This window comes from Arvicanthis niloticus, chromosome 17 (genome assembly GCF_011762505.2).
Source record: "Arvicanthis niloticus isolate mArvNil1 chromosome 17, mArvNil1.pat.X, whole genome shotgun sequence".
Lineage (NCBI taxonomy): Eukaryota > Metazoa > Chordata > Mammalia > Rodentia > Muridae > Arvicanthis > Arvicanthis niloticus.
In genome coordinates, this window is record NC_047674.1 from 51,553,019 (window position 1) to 51,569,768 (window position 16,750).

The 16,750-nt window shown below is 43.4% G+C and overlaps 1 protein-coding gene across 1 annotated transcript in view; it reads left to right on the forward strand.

Annotated features, from left to right (window-relative positions):
* Nucleotides 1-1,317: 1,317 nt before the first annotated feature.
* The window catches only part of Adgrf5 (adhesion G protein-coupled receptor F5), a 91,210-nt gene continuing 75,777 nt past the window's right edge, over nucleotides 1,318-16,750 (forward strand). The window contains exon 1 of the mRNA XM_034521781.2: nucleotides 1,318-1,528. The gene's annotated coding sequence lies outside the window, so the exon portion shown is untranslated. The remainder of the gene's footprint in view (nucleotides 1,529-16,750) is intronic.

Genomic DNA, 16,750 nt, shown 5'->3' on the forward strand with positions numbered 1-16,750 from the left:
GGCAGAGGAAGCCAAGACACTAGCAAGGAGTCGACTAGTGTGGTTTTAACTGATGCTCTGTCGTCTGTATCTCTTCACACTCACAGTTTAGCATTTCTGTCCATGTACCAGCTTCTAATACACGTCACACCACAGAGCAAAATAGGGTATTCTAAGCCTCGTGATGTCTGTTGAAGTCAACTCACTTAGAATTCCCACCATCTTTCTGTAACTGGGACCAGCCTGATGGATTTCTTTGTAATTATACTGGGTTTTAGAGGGCCGCCCTCTCTGTTCTTGGCTGAGTGCTCAATGGTAGTCATCTTGAATTTTTTATACTTTTGAATGAGTGTCTTTCTTTTTCAGTTTACAATGAGCTTTACACTTTATATAGAGCAATGGTTCTCAACCTTTCTAATGCTATGACTTTCATGTTGTGGTGACCCCCATCCATAAAATTTATTTTTTTTAATAAACTTTATAACCATAATATTTTCATTGCTACTTCTTAACTATAATTTTGCTACTGTTATGAATTGCAGTATAAAAATCTAATACACAGGATATATATATATACACACACAGATATATATACACACACAGATAGATAGATATATATACACACACAGATATATATATATATACACACACACAGATATATATACTCAAAGGAGTCACAACCCAGGTTGAGAACCACTAATGTAGAGGATCCTGCTTACAGCAATTTATGGATCATAGATCATGAATAGGATCATAGATCATGAATAGTTCTTCAAGCCCTGGAACAAAATCGCTTAATAAATAGATTAATAAATAGTGGAAGGTTTTTTTTTTCCATGATTAATTATGAATATCACAAGCCTTTCCAAAACCAGAGCCGTTTGGGTCTCTCCTGCGGGTAGGGAAATGCTCTTCCTGAGCCTGTTCTGACCTGTTTCTCACTAGCTGCCCTGCTGCATGATGTCTGGGCCAGGGCCAGAAGCTAAGGGAAAGAGGACGAAGGCACCCTTGACTTTTGCAGAGTTAAACACTTGAGGAAATTTCAGAAAGAGAGTACCTGGTTAAAGATAAAGGTAGTGGCCCGTGAGCTCCCCTCCTGTTGCCTGCTTCTCCTTATTTTCATGGTTCTTAACATATTTATTCTCTCCTCTCTCAGTGACCAAAGGACAAGTTTAAATTTCTGATTCCCTCTAGGGAGCCCGTGAGAGGCAAGAGGCACCAAATACAGGAAATCATGTGGAGAGGATTTCTCATTTATTACAGTCCCCAGATTACTTCCCTTCCCCAGCCTCCGCCTCCACCTCCAGCCACAGGGTGCCTCCCAGTTTCTTCCTGCACTGAGGAACAGCCCACAATTCACCTCTGCCCCGAGGTCTGGAGGCCGGTGTTAGCCTGGGAGTATCTAAAGTCTGATATACTGAAACTCTACCCTCCTTGGGTTGTCTGAATGAATGGGACACCCTTGAGTTTCACCTCACTTCGGAGGTCTGCGGGGAGATCCTCCACACAGAAGTAAATCTCAGGAGGCTACCCACTACTGAAGAGAAAGGTAGGTGCTCTTAGGGTCTTTTGTCTCCTTGGATGTGACCCCAAACTCCGCTAAAGCAGAGGGATGGATATCTGTCTGTGCAGCTCTTCCCTGCGGCTGCCTCTACTCAACTTCTGTGCCTTGTGGAGATCGGCTGGTTTACAAGATTGCGTGGGCAAATACTGGCAGGCAGAGGGCATTGCTGATTGCTTTGAGTTTGTTTGCCTTTGGCTGGAGAATAGGGGCCAGCATAGTGCATGAAACACAAAGTCTGATTCTTGTTTCCTTTGGAGGAACATCTCATTAGAGGTTCTCTGTTTTGGCTTCTGTGTGGTGAAGGGGGAAATATTTGTGAGCTGACTCGCCTTTTCGCTATGGTGCAAACCTCTACCATGATTGTTCTCATTCACTTTTGAGATTTTGAGTTAGAAATATAACAAGGTGGATAGAGAATATGCTAGCAGCAATACGGGCATTTCTTGTTTATATACCTGTCCATTAGATATGAAAACCAAGCTCAAAAACAGACATGTTGTTCAGGGATCTGGTGGACATCTGTGTTGTTTTCCAGAACTTTCTTGCTCTTTCTGAAATTTTCTGAAATACATATTTTCCCACTTAGTATGGAGATCCTTTGCAGGAATGACAAGGCTCCTTTACCTGGATGCTTTTGCTGGATATTAGCGGGATTCAAGATGATACAGCTGAGACTCACAGAAAGTCGAGGCAGATTCAGTTCACAAAGCTCTGAATTGGTTGGGGTGTGGTTAAGCTTTACTCTTTTGTGTTGCCCTTATAATCAGCCTTTCTCTGAGGAGTATTTACACTGATTTCAAAGACTACCAGCCAACTTACTGAACTCTTTCGCTAGCTTCTCTTATTGATTGATTAGTCTTTGTGAACTTAGCTTTGGTATCGTCTTTCTCTATTCATTCCCTGTATCCTCCTACAGAGTTCCTGGGATAAGGCAACTGCTATTGATTGATTTTGTACTTCTTTTCCTGAACTATGTCAAATACAGACACCCTGCTGCTTGTATTGCTGCTACTTCAGGGACACCAGGGACCATTTGTATCAGGCATCATTTAAGGGATCCTTAGAAATGCAACTCCCTTCACCCCCAATTTCTTTGCCAAACTTACTGAATCTGTATATCATCCAGGTTGTGATAAGGGCTTGCTAGGTTGTGCCTTGAGGAGGGTAGGTGACTCCAGTTCTGCTTCATAATATCCTGCCAGCCTCACCTCTCACAACCTGACTTTCCAACTGTACTTAGTGCCACGTGATTACTTTGCTGCCCACCTATGTCTGGGCGTGCTGCTCTCCCTGCCTGGACATTCCCATTCATTCAGCTTCTCTTCAGTTACCCATTACAGCCTTAGTTTTACTTTTACACCCCCACATTCACTCTACCCCTTACCGAGCACCCGGCGTCTACGATTTTATGGAATACAAAGTGCTAGTTGCTATCGGTTTTCTCATCTGTGACTAGATGTTGGTGTTTATTTCTAAATCCACAGCATTTGGCATGTCTGGCATATTGCTTGTATTCAATCAGTATTATCTAATTGAAGGAAGGAAGAAAGGAAAGAAGGAAGGAAGGAACAAATGAATGTGTGTCCAGCCAAATAATTTGAATTAGTGACTAGAATGAGATGCATAGTTTAAATTTTCCAGGAAGATTTTTTTCCCCTACTCTTTTGATCTGAGTCTTTATAGATTCAGCTATTTACCAAGTGTTTTGAGGATACTTCACTGTGCACTGTGCAATTTTTAAAAAAGTCTTCACATCTCTCTGGATAGCTAGCCTCTCTCATCAGGTACTTCCTAATCCCTGCTCTCTATTCTTTACCACACTAGGTCGGAGACTTGCTTTCTCAGCAGTATGTACTGAACACCTTCCCCCTTTCGGGCAGCTGGCTGTGTGCTAGGAACACGATGACAAATGTAACATTTGGAGCCTGAGAAGAAGACCTTTCATCATCCTCTCTCCTACACTGGCCTAAAAGGGGAGGAGGGGGACATGGAGATCTGATGGCTAACAAATATTAACACATACAAATGAGGGCATTGGGAGCTTTGATACAGTGTGGTCGTGCAGAAAAACTTGTACCATGTTCTGAGGTCTCTGGCTATAACACCTACACCTGTGGCTGTCTGGCAGGGAACTTTGGGTCTTTAACCTTTTTGCTAAGCCTTGATTTCATGCAGTGGGTAAACAGGGAAGCCTTAGCTTCACTCAGTGAACAGAGGTCTGGGAGCTTCTGTTCTCACAATGGCTTATGATTGTTTGGAGAGAGGGTCTAATGTATCCTGGGCTAGCCTTGAACTATGGGCCCAAGAACTATGACCTTGAACTTCTGGTTCCTCTACTTTCACCTCCACACCTTGGGCTTACACGCCCACCCTTATCATACTCAGTTTATGCTGTACCAGAGATGGAACCCAGGATTCACGCATGCTAAGCAGGCAAACCCACTACCAACTGAGCTGTGTCCCCGACCTCTCTTGATAATTTGAAGGGCAGTTTTCTGAGGCGAAGTCACCAAAAGATCCAAAGGGAATCTGCCTTTAATTCCACCATAGACTTTCATATTGTCCTTTTTACCTTACCTAGGACACCACATAGCAACATCTCCAATGAAGCTGAAAGGAAAACAATACCTTCTATGTGTGCTGAGACCCAACCACTAGGCTTAGGCTGACACAAAGCTGCTCAGGCCTTCTCAAGTGACTTTATCCCTTGTCTTTTCACCCTCTTTTTCTTGTTCCTCTACCACATGAAGTTTCTAAAAAAAATACCTCTTGGACATCCAGAGTTTTTTCTTCCTTCCTGTTGGTCATGCTTTTTAACCTCTCACTTACTGTCCCTTTGCACAACATTCCTTCAGGTCCTCTCACTACTCAAATTTCCACTCAGGTCTATCAGTAATAAGCAACAGTGGCAGCCACCAAAAGGATTTTAACCTGCATGAAGGGTTCTGGTGGATGGCCATACTTAGATTACGGCTGAAACCTCGGTTTATATAATACAGTATCCCCTCATCCTTCCCTTCTTCTTCCTTTCTTTCCCTCTTTCTTCTCATCTTCTTCTACCACCCTTTTTAGAATCAGGGATGCATGCTGCCCATCTTACTCTTTAGATGAGGATGGGATGACCTCGAATTCTTGGTCCTTCTGCCCCTCTCTAAGTGCTGGGATTCCAGGGGAGCAGCACTTCACCTACCTCAACACTTCCTTTTTAATCAGAGCCTGCTGTCGGGGTAGAAAGAGGCAGAGGCAGTTTTAAGTTTCTTGTTTGTTACATCCCTCAATAGGAAATTATTGTACCTTGCTAAATCTTGATTTTGTTTCTGAAAATATGTTCTAACACACAAGGCGAAAAGATTAATTGGCTAACACATGTAACAAGTTGCTTGACTGACCTACACCGGCAGAACTGGGGAGATGGCACAGTGGGTAAAATGGTTGTCACTCAGACTTGAGAGACTGAGTTTGCATTTCTATCCCCTACTAAAAGGAAGGTATGGCAGTGCACATTTATAGTCTTGGTCCTGGCGGAGGCAGGAGGGTGGTGGTTGCACCACAGAGATAAGTGGATGTCCAGAGCTTCCTATCCTCGTAATCTAACCTAACCAGTGAGCTCCAGATTCAGTGAAGAGACCTTGTGTCAAAAAGTAAGGCAGAGAGCAATGGAGAAGGCACCCTGATGCCGGCTTCCGGGTGTGTGAGCATGCTCACACACCCAGTCACACCAAGGAAAAGCACTATCCCAGATCTTAAAAGAGACTAAAATGACGAAACTGAGAAAAGGCTCACCCACAGAACATCAGAAGGACACTCAGGTATCTGAAGGAAAAGCCACATGTTGTAGTATGCAAAAGTTGCCTCCAGTTTCTCAAAATGTCACCAATGTGGAAATGAGAAGGCCACCAGATCATAGAATAGAAGTTACAGGGTAAAAGATTGCAATCAATGTGTGGAAGGATTTACCCACCATCAGAGCTGTCTAAAAATGGGTGAGTTGTCTTGCGGGGGTGGTGGTGGGGGAACACCCTGTCCTTGGCATCGTTCCAGCACCCTAGGAGACCATCGGTCAGGGTGTTCCCAAAGGGATGACTGAATGGGTGGGGTCTGAGCCATGACTTCCAAGGTCACTTCCTACTCTCGAGAGTCTCATGATGTCAGTGCCCTGATCCAAGCCACCAGATAAAGAACTGAAAAAAAAAAAATTACTAGCCTGGAATGACGTAGCTGACTTTTCACTCTCTAACCTTAGTTTTTGGCTGCCATAATTTAAAAATAGGATTGGTGAAACAATAGATTAAGTTGGACTGCCAGGAAAAAGTGCAAAAAACGAAAAGAGAACAAAGAAGAGGGGAGAAATTCACCCTAAACCGCTCTTGGGTCACTCTTCAAGTGGCTTGGTCCTTGGGTTACAGACACATTCTTATTTGATGGGAAACTGCCATGTTTGGAGACATTTTCAGTCAACACAAAATCAGGCAAATATCACGAGCTCCGAAACCGAAGGATTCCTGCTGGGATGTGTGTTCTTAGCACTCAGAAATCTAACTGAGACAAGCCGAAGCTCCACAGCCCCATGTTCCTCTGATGCTGTGAGTCGGGTATCTGACCTCTAAGGGGAGAAGAGAACTGGCTGGAGCTGGCTGCCGGCTCCAATGTCGAGTTCTCCAGCCTTCCATCTGTTTTTTCTTCTTGCACAAAGGACCACATTGGTCACAGCCTCTGCCAGCCGACAACTTGGAAATCCCTGGAGACATAAGGATCAGCTTAAGTGGGCTCAGGCTATTTAGAAAATTCTAGGCTAATACTGGATTCTTCACAAGCCTCGACTGTTCTCGAAGTCTGTTTAGGACCTCTCACATCCTTCTAAAGATGCTGAGCTGCATGGAAGCACACCTTTGCTTCCTCCATCCTCACGTTGGGATCCCAGGAGATGGAAAAAGAACGGCAATCGTCCTTTCTCCGGAAGAGCACCAGCAATGCTGGAGCTACTCAGGCAGAAACAGAGGCACAATACAGTTGATTCTGCAGGTTTACCTAGGTTTGCTTTCTTAAAAACAACTGTCCTTTAAAATCCCTTTGAAATACGATCAACGGTGCAGGTCCAAGTTATAGAACCTTCGAAGACCTGTGTGTGTTTATTTTTAGACGAACTTTGGCTGCACGGCATAGCAAAGTAACTGTCTAATGTCCGAAGCACGGCCCTGGGAATTTCCTCTAACAAGGCTGTGTTTCCGTCCATTGTTGAAGTACAAAGGGCAGAAGGAGGCTTGAGCAGAGACTCTTGTTAACCCCATCTAGAGGGAAACATGGGAGCTGTCGCTCCTCCTCAGTCAACTCAATGTGATCCTGAGTGCAGGGGTCAAAATGGAGATTGTCCTCCGCTCCGGGCCAATGCAATGAGAAGACAGGTCTGATTTTTTTTTTTTTCATCTAAAAATATCTCAGACACCGGTGATGGCAATTCAAAAATAAGAGATCTGCTTTCTATTCTCTGCCAAGGCTATACCCCTCACCAGTGCTGGGTGCTGGATTCTGATGGAGTTTTGAGACAGGAATGGCATTTGAAGATACAGGTTGCCTTATATAACAAAGGGGCTTTGAAGCACATTACAGGAAAATGAAAACCATAAGAGCCCACAAACCACCCCAACATGCATGCATGGTTCTTTCCCGTTGCAAACACCTGCTAGTGAACCATTTGTTATTATTGTAGGCTTTCACTTAGTCATCGTCAAGCTAGATCTCCTGTCTTATCAGTTTGGAGATGAATAAGCTAGTATATTATAAATTATCCAACCTTTACTAGACTTTTGTTTAAGGTTTTACAGTTTGATTCCACTTTGCTAAACGTTCCTTATAAGTAATTTCAATGAAAGTATTTGATATCCAGCTTCCAATACTTTTTTTTTAACTACTGTAGACAGAGAGTTCCAGAATGCCATCTGCCTGGGTGTGATGCTTCTAATCCCCTAGCCCTCACCCCAGATAGGGCTTCTCTATGTAGCTTTGGCTCTCCTGAAACTTGATCTATAGACCAGGCTGGCCTTTAACTCAGAGATTCACCTGCCTCTGGCTCCCTAGTACTGGGATTAAAAGTACACTGCACCATGCTTTTAATCTTAGCACCAGAGAGGCCAAGGCAAAAGTGTTTCTCCAAGTTCAAAGTTAGCCTGGGCTACAGATAGAGTTCCAGGCTACCCCAAAACACATTGTGAAATCTCTCAGAACTTCCTGAAACCGGGGCTGTACTGATACTTCAGGAAGTGGCATGCTTGCTTTGCAAGCATGAGAATAACGGTTCAGTCCCTGGGACCCTTATAAAAAATGGGTGTGGTGGAATCTTTATGGTCCAAGGGCTGGGAGAGCAAAGACAAGCCCCTCTTTGAGGCTCTACTGACCAGCCTGCCTAGCCTACTTGGTAGACTCCAGAGAAATGAAAGACTCAAAGAACAAGATGGATAGCCTCTGAGGAATCACAGGCAAACTTGCCACCACACGCATGTTCATGCATACACATGCACACATCCATGCACCCACATGTTCAAACTCAAAAAAACCCAAAAAAACCAAAAACCTGGTTTCACTTCATTGTGCCTTATATTTTAATCTCTCCCTCCACACTCCTGAGGAAGGTCTGTGCATTGTTTTAAGGTTCAGTGCCCTGGCTTGTGTGTGAGTCTCCTGGGAGAGGAAAAGGTGGGTCTCAGGTCCACATGAAGCATTCCATGCCTGCCCTGCCCTGTCTCCATCTGTGATCTTAATTTTAGTGGCTCAAGGCCCAGCCTCAGCCCCAGCACAATCAAAGACTCGGGGAGCAGAAGGGACTTGTATGTAGAAACACCAGTTTTGTGCAGGGCTAGGATATCTGGGCCTTGTCAGCAGGTGTCTGTTCAGGCCCTTCCAGGTCTCCAAGATGCAGACAAATGTTTTCTAGCCCCGTGGTGAATGCTTGTAAAAATGCCTTTCTGGGTTGTTTTGTTGGCCGAGTGTTTATTATCAGACACCCCTCAGGGGTTCACAGGGCAGGTTGCAAATGCTTATGTGTGGCCTGGGAATTTCCTTCCATAGAGGCTTTGTTTCCTCTCTTTGTTGTTCCTCAAAGAACAAGTGGAGGCATTACTAGAGATTCCTACTTAACCCTCTCCTGCTGGTGCCCCGTGGTGGTTCTTTCTAGATGCAAAAAACAAAACAAAACAACACCAAAAGGCCCTACACTGGGAAGCAAAACATTTTATGCATTTCAGCTCTATGTGAACACCTGCAACATGCCAGTACCTATGCATGCATGCCCATGTGCTTGTGTGTGCACACACATATGATTGTGTGTGCACGCACATGGGTCAGTGGAGAAGAAGTGATACATAATAATACATTGCAGAAAACAAATGTTCATTCACAGTTATATCCACTCACCATATCGTTGTTAGACCTGATAAGATTACTACTCTCTTTATCCTAATATGCGTGTCTATGAAAACTCTTAATCCAATTTCAGTTTCTTCTCAAATGATCGTTGAATCTCACCTCCCCGCACTTAGAGTGTGCTTGTTGACTAAAGCAGAGGCATGGAAAATTGGAAGATCTTTTAATTGGACAAGAATGATTTACTAAACATACTTCTGCAACACCTCTAAGCACAAAGAAGACGCAGAAGTTCTAGAAAGTTCTAGAGCATATTATATGCATATGGGCAGGCATACCCTTTCATGCATGACGAGGGTGCAAAGAAATCAAACAGTTGTCTGAACTAAGGAAAGGAAGGATAAGAAGAAGGTTGTGAGTCCTCATCTTCATTGAGACTCTTCTGTGCTCTCCAGAAACACTGATTGGAATTTCTCTAAGTATCAGGACAAGTGAGCAAACCACATGCCCCTCCCCTCATTTGCAGTCATGTGTGCAAGCACACTTTTCCCTCCAGAGGAAGGTTTGAAACATCTCCCTGGTCCCCAGCTCTCATCACAGTCACAATTCTTCTCTGAGTTTCTGCCTTGTTTATAAAGTAGACGTGACCAAACTCTGTGGCTGTCCGCTATGTTTTAATTTTCACTCAGGGAGCATCTGAAGCACGCACCCTGCCACTTGTTTATTCTCTGTTCAAAGCCCTTGAGAGCGGTTTGCTGCATCGTCTCACGGAGAACCATGATGATTGTGGAGAAAGCGTGTGAACCCTGTGTCAATGGAGCAGCTGTCCAACCTTCCTTTTCCTATGAAGAGGAAGAATGGACACAGGCTTCCCTGAGTTTGGGTGGTGGATGGGATCCCACAGCCTCTGTTGGGCTGTCAGCAGAGAGGATGTGCATTGCTGTTTCTTTTAATAAACCTAATCTCTTTACAGTATTTATTTGTGTGTGTTCATGTGTGTGTATGCACACATGTGTAGGTGCATGTGTGTGTAGGTATATGTGCATGTAGGTACATGTGTGTGTAGGTGCATGTGTGTGTAGGTGCATGCATGTGTAGGTGCATGCATGTGTAGGTGCATGTGTGTATAGGTGTATGAGTGTGTAGGTGCATGTGTGTATAGGTGCATGCATGTGTAGGTGCATGCATGTGTAGGTGTATGAGTGTGTAGGTGCATGTGTGTATAGGTGTATGAGTGTGTAGGTGCATGTGTGTATAGGTGTATGAGTGTGTAGGTGCATGTGTGTATAGGTGTATGAGTGTGTAGGTACATGTGTGTATAGGTGTATGAGTGTGTAGGTGCATGTGTGTATAGGTGTATGAGTGTGTAGGTGCATGTGTGTATAGGTGTATGAGTGTGTAGGTGCATGTGTGTATAGGTGTATGAGTGTGTAGGTGCATGTGTGTATAGGTGTATGAGTGTGTAGGTACACATATGTGTAGATGCACATGTGTGCATGCATTTGTGTAGGTGCATACATATAGTGTATGTGTGTGTATGTGTGTGCAGGTGCATGTGTGTGTAGGTACATGTGTGTGTAGGTACATGTGTGTGGGTGCACAAGTGTGAATGCATGTGGAGACTAGAGCTTGATATTGAGTTTCTTCCTCCATCTTTCTCCACCTTTCTTCAGAGATTATATATATATATATATATATATATATATATATATATATGCCAGTGAACCTGGAGCTCACTGCTATTTAGCCACACCATTTAACCAGCCAGATCAGCCAGATCTATGGATTACCCTGTGTCTGTGTCCCAGCACTGGGTTTTTAGGTGTGCACTGCAACATAGATTCTTACATAGTCTTTAGGGATCTGAACTTGACTCTTATATTTGTGCAGTAATAATATATATGTGTATATATGTATACACACACACACACACACACACACACACACACACACACACACACACACATATATATATATATATATATATATATATATATATATATATATATTACTATACCATACAAACTGCCATACCATCCATATCAACCAACCATACCATCTCCCCAGCCCATAGACTCCATTTTTGCAATATAGCAATGCAAGAGAACTGTAAAGACAAAGGACCAGAAATGCCAAGCATGGTGAATACAGGTATGATAAGATGTGGGTGGAGTGATGAAAAAATGCAGGTTCCCAGGTTCCCTGTGCCTTTGAAATCAGACCCTGAATGATAGAGGGTAGGAGTCAGGGTAAGAGAGTCACCATTTTCCAAGCAGCATTTTCTTGGACCTCAGAGTTGGTTGAATACTTCTTCATGTATAAGAACGATTTTCTAAAAAATACCCCACAACCTTGGTTTAGAATGTTGATGATAATATTTAAAATGGCAGCACTCAATCTGGCTTGTTCTTATTATGGAGCCGTCATGTTCTCGACTAGACAAGGCCTGAGGCCAAGAGAGGTAGTGTACTCTCGCAGCTGCTGGGCTTTGACCTTGGCTCAGTACTGGCTCTGGCACCCACAAGACGCCATCATGGTGGCTAGATCAGCCAATCCACCATGATGTTTCCACAAAGCTTGGCTGAACCCCAGACAATTCTTGCTATCCATGAGGTACTTGGTAGAAATGAGACTCTAAAGCTTAGTTATTATCCAAAGGCTTTATACATTTGGAAATGTTCAATTAACAACTTGCCCACACAATTAGAGTTGTTTCCCAATATCTAACCTTAAGGTATAAATCATTACCCAGGATTGTTCTGGACCCATGCATGGTTCTCCATGGCTGCTACGTCTCTCTTCTTCCTTCTTTGTCTCCTCGATCCTCCTCTTCCTCTCCTCGCTCCTCTCACATTAGCTCCTCCCAAATTACTGAGATTTATTGTAAAATGTAGTGGGGGAAATATCCTGCTACATAGAAGACTGTTCACAATGGTGGCATAAGGGCCCATCCATGCATTCTTCAGGGCAGATGTGCATTGCCTAGAGTCACCTGGGATGAAAGACGTTATCTACGTTGGATTGGCCTTTGAGCATGTGTGTAGAAAATTGCTTTTGTTTCATTAATTAATGTGGAAAGACTTGGCCCACTGTGGGTAGCACCATTCCCTAGACAAGGAGTTCTGATTGTATAAGAGTGGGGGAATCAAGCTGAACACATGCAGCTGCATAAACAAACACACAAGCATTTATTCCTGTCTGCTCTCAACTGTAGGTATGCTGTAACCAGCTGTAGACTGTAACCTGGAAGTACAAACTAAAACAAAATCCTTTCTTGCCTAAGTTGTCCCCCGCCCCCTAAATTTTTTTTATCACATCAACAGAAATGAATCATGATTTGCATTCTAGGCTCATCATTTACATCTTGGCACTTTTCTGTCTGGAAACACAAAACAATGTAGTGGCAAGAGTGAGGCTCGGGCTCAGATTCTGCCTGGACTTTCTCAATATGTTTGTTTTTTTTAGTCTGTGTAGTTTTTTGTTTTGTCTTAAGCCTGGAAAAGTTTTTTTTTTCCCATTTCTCATTTGAAGTGGAAATAGTTACCTAATTTATACGATATTTTAAATATTAAATAACATATTGTATTTGAAGGTTCATCAAAAGTGCTCGGTATACTCTTAAGATGAGAATTGTTCTCAGGAAGAGACAGGGTTGGACAGCGGTGGCACACACCTTTAATCCCAGTACTCAGGAGGCAGAGGCAAGTGGACCTCTGTAAGTTCCAGGCCAGTATGGTCTACAAGGAGAGTTCCAGGACAGCTAGGGCTATACACAGAGAACCCTGTCTCAGAAAATTTAAAGGAGGAGGAGGAGAAAGGAATTCACTAATAGCAGCAAAAGCATGAGTGGCTCCGCCAACAGGAAATTCTATGATCTTGGATTCTTTCTTAGAGCAGTAAGACAATATTCTGGGCTGGAATTATTATAACTTGGTGGTAGAATAAATGCATAGTTTGTGAAACGCCCTGGGTTTGATGCCTAATATAGAAGAAAAATGAAAGAATGAGAAAGAATGAAATGAAAAGAATGAAAAGAAAGAGAAACAGGGGAAAAATCCACTCCATACAAAGTAGGTTCTCAAATCTGTTTAGCCAGTAAATAAACTTTTCTTACCTCACTGATGTGAATACACACACTCAGAAAAGAGTAGGATTAAAAAAAAATAGTAAACATTTAACTAAAGCCAGATATGGTTGTGCAGGTTTGTGGTCTGAGCACTTGGGGAGGACAAAACTGAAGGATTACTGCAAGTTGGAGGCCAACCTGGGCTACATAGTAATTTAGAGACTATCCAAGAATATAGGGGGCTAGAGAGATGACTAAGCACTTGTGAATACATAGTTCTTATTCTTATTCATTGTGCTAGATGAGTCTTCAAAATTAAGACACGTGCTTATTAAGGATTTGGATATTTCCAGTTGGCTGAAATTGATTGCTTCCATTTTAGCACCTAAAGCTAACCCAGAAAACTTGACCATCTGTAAATGGGTATACTCGCTCATTCATTAGTGATTCAAAGTGGTTATGTATGTGGGAATCTTATGGACTTATACCACACTGTAGAAGAAACAGAGAAAGAGAAAGAAACCAATTAGTAATTTGGAGAGCTACAGGGGAGGGAGGGAGAGGAGAGAGCAAGAGTAGGAATTTGACTGTGTACCTGGAGGTGTCTAAGCAGGGAAGCACCTAAGGTCTTTCTGGCTTCTTCCTTGCTAGCACTGAGACCCTAACACTTGGCAGGTTCAGCTCTGAGCACCCACTGTGAATAACGTCATTTAATATGACACAATTATACCTACTGCCTCCATTTCACAGGCGAGAAAACTGAGCAAAGGAGAGGTTAAAAAGCTTGCCACACCTCCAGAGTTAATAAGTGGTAGACATTTACCCCATGCAGTATGGCATCACAGCCCAAGTTCTCTCTTCTAGAACTTTGATAATATGCCAGCTCAAGGATCATTCACACACACACACACACACACACACACACACACACACACACAGACACACACACACACACACGAATGAACACCCGCTTCTCTGGATTGCACAGTGCTCACTTGAAAAGTGGGCAAACACTGATGGCGTAGGAATACTACAGGAAGCCAGAGAGCCTAAGAATAGATCTTTGCAAGCCAGTCTAGCTCCTCAGACAGAAGGAAGAAGCGGTGTGCACACAGCTGGGGAGGGTCCCTGCAGTAATGACCTTGAACTGGCCCACGAAGGACAAGGGAAAGCAATGCATCAGAGATGGAAGCTGATTTTAGGTATTTATGTATAAAATACAAGACATTCATGTATAAAATCATCATTACATACACCATAAATAGCTTTAACTCTTGTGAATTGTGTCTCAATAAAACTGGGTAAAATGGGTAAGGCGTAAGAAAAGGCAAATCTGGAAGTGGAAACAGAAGTACAGAAGTTGTAATGACTAAGGGGATTCGCCAGATCTCTCTCTCTTTCTCTGTTTCTCTCTGGTGTGTGTGTGTGTGTGTGTCTGTCTGTCTGTCTCTCTCTCTCTGTGTATCTCTCTCTTTCTCTCTCTCTCTGTCTCTCTCTGTGTGTGTGTATGTGTATATGTGTGTGTATTTGTATGTGTGTGTTGGGGAAAAAGAGAGATTCTTCATGAATTGACTCAAGAGCTCCTCTCCATGCCAGCATTTTTCTAAGGGCACCGGGAGACTCTGGTTACCTCACCTAAGGCTGGGAACCAAGCATCAATACCATCTTTTCTGCATGAGAAACTATTGAATAAGGCAATCCTCTATCCCTCCATGACTATTACATTTCCATGTAGACTCACCATGGAGCTTAATAGAATTCTAGTTTCCAAGCCACACTTCTGGTTTTAGATTCTAGAGTCTGGGGTGGGCCTTAGGATTTTGTAATCAGACACAGACACACACACAGACACACAGACACACACACAGAGCCTGATGAAATTCACCTTCTGTCACACACACGTTAGAACCATCACTGTGCACTTCAAACTCAGTCTCTTGAATGTGAAGGCCAGGAATTTGCCAAAAAATCTCTTGGATCATTCTTAGGTCACACTAAAATTAGAGATGTCCTCTGAGGAAGATCGATAATTCTTTTGGCTATAAACACTTCTTTTATTTTTCAGCATTTCTGTAATTTCATAAAACCCCAATCCAAATATCTCCGATATTCTGGTTCATTTTGGTCTGTAAGGAGTCAAAATATGGTCACTTATAGGGTTCTTTGGAATTTTAAGAATTGGTCCTTTGAAACCTCTGTTTGCAAAGCAGGAAGCCAATTGTGGCCTAGAATAAACACTTGAATCGAGCAACGTGTTCCTTTGGAGGGCTTTCGTGCTGCCACATTTAAGCAACCTTCCATAATCCAGAAGAGTTTGAAACTGAGTCTTTATGGAATGGACAGTGAGTGTGAAGACAGGTCTGTGTGTCTGAGTGTGGTCTGCTAGCAAAGAGAAAATACATCCTGCCTGCTGTTATTTCCTCCTGAGGAGATAAGGCAGGAAGAGGCTAGGAAACCATGCTCACTGACCACTGACGAGAAAGGGTTGGAAGGATGGATGGGACGGAATTTGTGTGTTCCTTATCCCTATCCCCCACCCCTGCTCCTTTGTTTACAGTGTTGGGGGTAAGGGTGGAGCTAAAACCCTCTGACATCTCTGACCTTCAGGCCAGGAGCATGAATGCTATAGAACAACTAAAATCTTTGATATTAAAGGTTTAAAAGAGAATTTAGGCCTTGCCAGGACAGCTCACGGGGTAAAGATACTTGGTACCAAACCTGTCTTAGCATGGTGGAATTAGAGAACCAAATTTCAAAAAGTTGCCCTCTGACCAAAATGCTCAAAGGGGGTGCTACTTTCAAAGCCACCATAATGATGTCCTTTGGCTTGGGAAGGATTTAAGTGGTGAATGTTGGAACTGGTTTTGTGGCTTCTCTGGGGTTAAGAATGTCCATCTTTCCCAAACACACAAGTTAAACTGAAAATCATGTTTCCTCAAGGCAGCTCTTGATAGGAAGTATTTCTGGTTCTCAAGATGCTCAACATTAGCCTGGACGTAAAGCAGGCATCTTTGGAGGGCCCTTTGCTGAGAGGCCCCAAGACACACACTGGGTGGGAGGTTAGCTTTGAAGAACAAAAATACTTAATGTAGTTAAGAAACTCCAGCTGCACCAGCCACAGGGGCTTCATGCCAGAAACCCCAGCCCTTGGGAGGTAGAAATGGGAGAGTTAGAAATTCAAAGTCATCCTCAGCTACATAGTAAGTTTAAAGCCAACCTGGGCTACTGGAGACCCTGGCTTAGAGACAAGACACAAGAATTAAACACAAAGAGACCTGAGTTAGTCAGACTGGCTATGTAGGGGTGAGGGGTAAGGGGGAGGATTTCACAACAGGGGAGGAAGAGGGGCCCATGCCTCTACCATTAATACTTGGACACACATAGACTCACGATCCTGTATTGTCTACGTCTCATTTCTTGCTCAACAAATTACAGAAATTACCTGTTTACTCGTCTGCATTGCTTTTCCAGTGAGGCTCTCATAGGGGGAAAATGCCACTGTGACAAGTTAACTGAAGAGGTGAAGCAGCTAAGTCGATAGGCAGCTTAAAGCATGGAAAAACTGCCTACCCAGTGGCTTCTCCTTGGACACAAAGTGGCACAGAGGTAGGAAGGTGAGGAGAGGTATCATAAGAACTTGGCAAGATCCATGGCTGTGGCCAAAGGCCATCTGGGTCAGAAGCTGCAGAGGCTGATTTCCTGCACTGCAGCTTGGCCAAAGAGAAGAGGAAAAAATCCTGCAACATCCCTTTCTGCAATGCTCCCTTACGCATCCCAGGGTCAGC